Source organism: Ammospiza nelsoni, chromosome 6 (assembly GCF_027579445.1).
Source record: "Ammospiza nelsoni isolate bAmmNel1 chromosome 6, bAmmNel1.pri, whole genome shotgun sequence".
NCBI classification, from domain to species: domain Eukaryota; kingdom Metazoa; phylum Chordata; class Aves; order Passeriformes; family Passerellidae; genus Ammospiza; species Ammospiza nelsoni.
In genome coordinates, this window is record NC_080638.1 from 23,304,380 (window position 1) to 23,312,860 (window position 8,481).

The 8,481-nt window shown below is 38.9% G+C and overlaps 1 protein-coding gene across 2 annotated transcripts in view; it reads right to left on the reverse strand.

Moving 5' to 3' along the window:
• LRRC4C (leucine rich repeat containing 4C) overlaps window positions 1-5,052 on the reverse strand; it is a 482,222-nt gene extending 477,170 nt beyond the window's left edge. For both annotated transcript variants that reach the window (XM_059475094.1, XM_059475093.1), the window contains exon 1: window positions 4,492-5,052. The gene's annotated coding sequence lies outside the window, so the exon portion shown is untranslated. The remainder of the gene's footprint in view (window positions 1-4,491) is intronic.
• Between the last annotated feature and the right edge of the window lie 3,429 nt (window positions 5,053-8,481).

An 8,481-nucleotide genomic window follows, 5' to 3' on the forward strand; every position in this document is an offset into this window, starting at 1 on the left:
ATAAATTTAACCTACCAAAACAACATCTAAAAATACCAAAGAGATTGGAATGGGCCTCATGGAAATAATCTGCTGGCCACAGGTCACAAGCTGAAGGATATGTAAAAAAATGCATGAAGAGAAGCCCTTATCTGCAGTTATAAGCTTCATTGAGGCACGTTTTTGTTTTATACCTTTCTGTTCACCTCTGCAAAGCACACAATACAAATAATACTTACCACTGATGGCCAGTTGAGTAAAGAAATTTTGGCAAATTACAAAGCAATTGTGCAAAAAGTTTCTTCAATATGCACTGGAAAGAGACCTAGATTTCTTGGTACAGTTCTGCCTCTGCAGTATCTGTTCTGAGAAAGTCTCCAGTTTCCGAAGAAATCTCTGCCCACCATCCTCCCCCAGGATCAATAGGATTCTACCTTATGTAACCACTCTAAGTTTGGCAGCGAGAGCTCTTACACAGCAGCATCTTGCAGATTGTGAGAGCACCAAAACGCTAAGTTTCCTCCTTGGCAATATGAAATGGCTGTTGAAACTCAGCATTCCACTGGGTCATTTGATCTTCACTTTGAGAATTTCACCATCGCTACTTGAGCAGTCTGAGATGTAAGAACCTCTGGAAGCAGATTCCCACCTGCATACATACCATGCTCTCAACACTACTCTTGTGGGCCACTCCTAAAAGCCACCATTGTCTAAAACATTCTCTCATTTTTAAAATTTTTGTTATACAACTAAAAAGTACATGCACTTCCACACTAATTTGAAAAAATTTAAGGAGCTCTTACTTTTAAAGGATGCCTCTTTAGCTACCTCAGTCTGTGAGAAGACAAATAATAAATAGCATCACAATGGGTGTCTTCCCTAAACAAGCTAAAGAATTAAACAAATCTCCCAAATAAACTTCACTTTCACACTTCCAACTAGGAATACTGAGACTGGTTTTAGAAATTACAATTAATTTGGTCTAGATTCAAGACTCTTAAGCAGCATATTATCACCCATTTTTGCTTGCTAGCTTAGGAAAAGGAATTTTGGTGTCTCCTTCACTCCTAAACCTTATCCTTTGACACAGAATGAAAAGAAATGGGAAGGAGAGTAAAAGAGAAAGTGGGAAAGGGGGTGGGAGGTGTAGAATATAATTTACTTCATTCACCTAACTTATCAATTCAAGGGATGTATTTGTAACTTCATTTTTCTTCAAGTGGAAAAAGTAAATTTTACTTACTATTAATTCTTTTAAAGAGTTAAGAATCCAAAGTCCACCTGCATGAATTTCAAGTGATCAGAATATTTGTCAAAGTAGCATGCAGTTATAAGCAATATGTTCCTGAAAAACTACTCTTTTCTGCCTCTTTATTTCAAAACCAGGCCAGTGTCATCACATTAGTGTAAGATAATATTACAGACCAACACAGTGAGTCAGCAATCAAAATTATGCTTTCTGCCTTCCCACAGAACTTTTTCTTTTTATTTAAGTCCTGGAATTGCTGGTACATCTCTCTTCCATCCTCCCCTTACTTCTATGCCACTGCACTGCTTCAAGATTGCCTTACCAGTTGTCAATCCAGCTTGTTCCAGAAGAAAGAATTCATGTGTAAAGTATCCTGGGTCTGAGAAACACAGAAACATGTGCTGGAGAAGGTTAGTGCCTGGTTGGCTGACTTCAGCAACAAGAAAAGGAAGCTGCTCAATTAACTGGAACTAAGTGAAAAAGAAATTTCTATTTTCTTCCATTTATTCTTAAAACAACATTTAGACAATTCAGTTCATGAGAACCTCATTGTACCCATACTCCTACTGAGACACTTCACCTATGACACACTTACTGCAAGATCTGTGCAGGCCTTCCTGTCAAATTCCAGCAAGATGCACAAAGCACAGTGGACTGAGCTCACACAGGCAGTCAAAGAGTACAGAGAAGAAAGCATCTTACACATTAGGTGAGACTGAAGGCATATGGGGCATTACACTATGAAATAAAACTTAAATTCAAGTATCATTAAAATGAAACAACATTCCTTTTATAGACTTGACTACTGATTTGGGTTTTTAAAAACAAAAAACCCCCACATGGTCCAACTGGTGCTAAAGCCTGTTCGCACATAAAACCTGCTAAAACTGAGTATTATAAATTTCCACTCTTACCATGAGAATAACAAAAGTATTAGAAAATAAAATTGATCTTGAAATAACATGCTATGTTACATACAATATCATGTATAAGAAATACCAAAATAACAAGTGTGACAGTCTAATTTAGAAATCAGAAGCAAAATCCCAGAAAAGTTCTAATGAAAATCTAAGTCAACACAACTGGGGGAACATGGGAAGAGAAGCACAAGGTTTCCTCTTCAGTGAGCCTGTTAAAATGCCAAATAACCAGTATTTGCTTTAGTCCACAATATAAGGAGATAATGAAAAAGCATGATTACATAAAAACAGATGATTAATAGCAGCTGGACACTATAAAGAGTGATGACATACTGCTTTTCCAGCATACAGGCTACTGCTCTTCCACTCAGTTTGAGGCAACGCTACTAAATTTTATTCCATGTATCAGAACATACAGAAATGGAAGTGAAGAAAAATGCATTTCACATTTCTGTCTTTTTTGCCAGAACATGAAAGTTTCATCTCCAGGCAAAACATTTGTCCCCTGCTTTCATCCAGTCAACATCTCTGCTTTGATAGTCTCATTCAATACTTCAATTCTAAAACCAGGGTAAGGCTTTAAAAATCATGAGTTGTCATCTCTTCTCACACACACTTTTTTTTTTGGCCCTCATTACACAGAGTCTGTTCCCCATAGTTAAAACACAGCTTATTGCCTGGTGAAGTAAGATTCTGATGCAGCACACATTTGGGGCTTGAGCAAAGTACAACGTGGGGAAACTATGGAAAACTGCATCCTGCCCAGAAAGAGATCTGGCTGTCATAACCATATACAGTAAATGCACATGCAACACAGAAGCATCACTTCCAGAAAATGAGGGGAAACACACCTATAACCAGTTCTCCTTTCTTCCTTAATCCATCTTTAAAGTTATTATGCAAAACCAGTGGGAAATAGAGGGACTGACTGACAGGATGCAATAATATAAAGTGATTTGATTACTCTGAAGCAGAGCCTTTTCATTAAGTTTTTAGCTTTACAACACAGGATCTATTACAAGGGTCATTATACTTCTTTGTACCAAACAGATCATCCTATCTAATGTGTCTTTGTATTTACAAATCTGATGTAATTCCCCTTATCTTTGCATACACACATAGAAGCACCTGAACATCTGGTTACTCAGTAGAACTCTATGTTGATCCCTGTCTTTTTACAGTACATATCCAGCTATGCAGTATTTAAAAAAGAGATACTGTATTGTTCAGTATTAGTCATTCATAGTCATTTAATTGAAAAGGCATGAGTACCTAGCAATTGCATTTGGAGAATGAAGCATCTTTGAAATGTATTTACAGATTTGCTTACCTCCTTGGGAATGCTAAGTACTATCAGTGCAGCAATAAAAAAAGGCTCAACTACAAGAGCTCTGATTCTATTGTAGTGCAATGATATTTTATTTATATTATTTAATGGAATGATGGGAAAGGCTAAAGCAGTCATACTGTTACAGTAGAAACTGCATTGTGGAAGGGGGTGCAGGGGGAGGCAAAGTGCCAGGCTGAAATACTGAGTAGCACCAGAGCAATACAACTGATAGATCTCCAGAAATTCTGGAGTGCAATGAACCATGCTGGATGAAGCATTTACTTTCATCACCTGAGTGCTTAGTAGCACCCCCATCCCAAAAATTAATGGCCCACAAAAACCCATTTGTGACTGGCACTTTATACCATAAGAGTTATTACTGTTTGGTACTGCATATTGCATAAATTCTGTAGCCAAAAAAAAAAGGAAAGCAGCATTCAAAAGGTTAATGAGAAGCAAACAGATGAACTTCATGTAAGTGGATGCACAAATCCACAAATTTCTATTCTGCTACCTTCTCCTTCAGCTAACAGCAGCAGAAACAGCTTTGTACTTACATATTCATCATTCCAGAGCTGACTGAAATGCAGAGAAAAAACTAGACAAGATTTATGAAAATATGGAGGCTTCTATTGAAGATACTGTACGAGCGATATTTCTTGCCCATTCGAGATAGTTCCCAAATATTTTAGCTTGTTTAATAAAAAGATTTCTCCTCCTAGAAATTCTAATACCTTTGAAATAAAAGGAGCTTTATAGTGCTATTTAACTAACATTTTCCAGGAGCCCTATAGATTATTATTTTGCAAGCATTTTTACTGTGCAAATGGCAGGGGAAGGAGGAAAAAAAAGCAGAAAAGGAAGTAAAAAGGGGATGCAAATCACAAGCACAGACTTTACAAACACCACACTCTGTATGCACCCAGTACTAACGTTTTAGCCTTTTTCCCCTACTTTGAGCAAGCAGGAAACAAACAAGGAAACAGAAGGGGTAGACAATCCCCTGGACTTACCTTTAGTACAGTTCCTCTATAAACTTCTCAGAGAGAAATTTAAATTCCTCCAAGTGGATATGATTCTTAAAGCTTTTCTCTTTCTCGAGTCACACAGAAGCAAAACAATTAGTTTTCAGAGGTTCCATTTACTGCTCTTCCATCCCCAGCAAAATGCGTCCAGGAGACTATGCCAAAAGTAAGCCCAGAACTCAAAGGCAATTGGAAAGGGAGCGTAGGGGGTTACTGAAGGACCAGATTGTGAAATTCAGTAGCTTGAGCACAGAAATATCCTACTGTACAATATACCTGGCTTCTTGCTCACCAAAAAACTGTAGTGCAAACTGTCAGTAGTAGCCTCCAATAGCTGCTGTGTGTGCTGCAGATGGTATGTCTCACTGTTACCTTCCCAGATGGGTAGAGGATTCAGAGAGCAGCAAAACCAGGGGGTCGCCTCCAAACCAGGTGGATTGCCAGCCACTCATTCACTCAGTCCAATTAATCAAGACAAGAACAGCTAGTCACCGGAGGTATCTCCTTCCAGGGTGCACAGGATTATGGCAAGGTTATTAATCTTGCTTTGCTGCATCCCCCCCACCCCCTACATTCAGCAGCCTGCACCGAGATGATTGCCAGCTCTGTCTCTGTCCCTGTTCTACTGCATTTTGCTCAGCCCTCTGTTGCTGCAAGTGAAACACAGAGGAGGGAGGAATACTAATAAGGTGGTTAGCTACAGTTTCTTTAAGGCATTCTACATACTGCGTGCGTGTGTGTGTATGTGCATGTGTGTGTGCATTTTCCATGGGGCAATCTGGATTTCTTGGCAGCTGAAATAGGACTTGTTTCTACATCAAAGTCTGAATTAATCTGGATTATCACCTAATGAATACCGGAGCCAGCAATTGTATTTTACTTAGGATAAGAGGAGGGCACTAAATGGTCTAGAAGATTAGGACAGCAGCAGTGGTTATAGGGGGAGGGAGTGGGGGGTTGGTAATGTAGAAAACCACACTACAGCCAGAAGAGTATAATCAGTTTGAAAATTTGTTCCAAACAGATCATTTTAGCAATATTTTAAAAGTCATTCTTATATCCTGAACTACTTGGGATTTTAAAATCAGCATTTTATTATCCATCTTTAGATTAGGCAGCGATATGCAGAGTCAAGTAAATATTTTTAGAAAAGAAAAGACTTCTAGCAGAAAAGGAAAAAATTAGAATGTCAGTGAAGGCAGACATCCAGCACTGCATTTATGAACATGCTTGAAATTCGCTCCTTTAGTGAGAATTGTTTTGCCAAAACCTTTCACTTATGAAAGGAGTTTAGAATTCTCAGTCCAAGAACCAAAACAGATTTTGCTTTTATTGCCTAGATAACTGACCTGCATTGGTTCACAAACCTGAGTATTCTGCTGTGGAAAGTACAAGTCCTAGCTGTAATTCACTCATGAAATAGGAAAACAGACATGTTGCCTTTGCTTTCCCACAGATAATTCAGACCCTCTGCATCAGGTTCAGGATGCAAACACTGCTGTCTCACTTGTCATCCATAATTTCAGCTTTTTGCAGCAGATGACACTTCAGACTCCTTCAGGAGACTGAAGATTGAGACCCCTTCAGAAACATGAAAACAAAAATAAACCATTCCTCAGAAGCAGCTCTGGGATTACTACAGTAAATTATAACTATGAGGGACTGTTAAGGAACCAGCTCATGGGTCTGAGCAGCCAAATACATTTGACAGTGCTCCCTAAAGAATGAGCTACATGAAATGAGTTTGGTGCTTCATATCACAGAAAGAGCTACCACTACAGGTTTTAGCAACCAAACTGTAATTGAACATGGTGGAAGTGCTTTGGGGAGTTTTAGGCACGCTAAGCATGGAGTAGCTGGCAAAGCAGCCTGCATGCACTGACCGTGGCAGTTTTACTGCTACTGTAGCACAAAGGACTGCAATGTAACAGGGCAAAATCCGTAAGCACAGTGGCCACAATATTTAGTGCTAATGTGGAGTAAAACTCTTCTACTGTTAAGTAAACCCTGAAGTTTTAACAGCCAGTGAACTTGCAAAGCCACAAAGCATGATAAGGAGGCTGTGGTACCTGGAAAGAGAAATGTAGGAGACAGTTTCAGAAGATGGAAGACCTGCACTGTTTTACAAATGACACATAACCACTTGGGCTTTTGTTCACTTCTTCATCTTAAACTGTTGTATAATTTAAATCTAAAATTATTTATTTATATGAAAATCCACTGTACCAACAGGAGAATTAGTATATTGTTACTGTTTTTTTTCTTTGCTGCAATTATTTTGCTTCTCCACCCTAGCCTTTCTTCACCCTCCATCGTATTCCCAATCACTGCATGACATGTTGCTGTTTTCTTGACTCGTGGATCTTAGAGAGGATTCTTGTTCATCCACAAACATAAACATGCCTATTTACATAGGAACATGAGCAGCTACACCAGCTTGGACTGAAGGTCCATCTAGCCAAAGTTTTGCCTGCATTGGTCATTGTCACTAATCAAGGGGAGAAAATGGTGGCGTTTCCCAAGTACACTATGCCAACCTTCAATTATCTGTGCCACAAAAAAAAATCAGAGATAGGAGTGCTCTGCACACTTTAGTATGCCACTCACAGGTTCACAGTCTTCTATCATAAGCAGCCTGGACTCATTTCCTCATGCTGAGAGGCCCTGATGCATTTACCTGCCCTTCATATTGACTTTGCTCTATTCAGTCAAACACTCCTCACTAACCTTTTCCACCTCATGCAGTGACCAAAACGCCACAGAAGTATAGCACTACACTGACACTTCGTACTTTTAGAGTCTATCATCCCGGAGCACATGCTAAAGAAGCTAATGCCAGATTCTGTTTTCTAAGACTGTGGTATGAATCATTTTGCTACTCTCAGATTAACAAGTTCATCAGGGATATAACATCTATAGTTCTGCCTAGTCAGCTAAAGTTTCATAAGGAAGACCTCATGCCTAGACCAAAGTCCATTGTGGACATCTTTCTTCATGACCTTTTACTAGGTGCAGTCAGAATTGCTTGAGTATATTAAAAAAAGCTCCAGAGCTAATTAAATCTATTCATAAATCTAATATTTACAATCCATGGGACTGGAACAACAGCAAAAGTAATTAAACTGACTTGCATTCTAATTTCCATGACACAGAATGCATGTTAAAGAAGAGAGGAAAAAGAAAGATTAAATTTTGCCCAAGAATAAACTGGCATCTTCCAAATATTCATCATCATAGTACCAAACGTGCAGGCAAAGACTTTTGTCCTATCTCACCTGTCCTTATGTCATTTTAAAAGCCATTCTACCTGCTAATTACTTTCACATTAATCACAAGGAAAAAATATTCCTTGCACTTCAAGAGGTTTTTCTTGCTGTTTGATTCCAGTTTTTTTTCCTCAAAAACAGGCTGCACTTAGGTCATCTCATCACTCTCCTGATTACAACAGTCTTACAAATATCTTTGGTTTTGTTCCCCCAATTTGGTTAAAACAAAGGCAGTTTACAATGCAATATAAACCAGGTGAATATACCACTCCCTTCCCCCATCCCATCTCCCAAGGTGGGGGGGGGGGGGGGGAACTTGACTTCAGCTCCCCCTCACTCTAGCCCTCACTTCATTCAGCTGAATTTGATGACCTGTCAGTTAATATCAATGTCACTCCTCTGAAAACTTCTGAAATTCAGCACAAGTGAAGAACACAAGCTTATAGCTCAGCAAAGCCCTCAACAGAGAAAATACTGACCCAGCACACATGCTCCCACACAAAAATCCTCCAAAAGCACCTCAAATATTTTACAATATTTCATTATATTGGCATCATTTGATTTAGTGATGCCCCATATTCCATATGCTATTTGCAACCAGTTCCCTTGTTTCGTCTTAATTTCCAGTTCCTTTGTGAAGTAATAATCATATTTGTGAGACTGATTCCCACACTGAGAAAGCATTAGCAAGACCACAGCAGGAGTGAAAGAT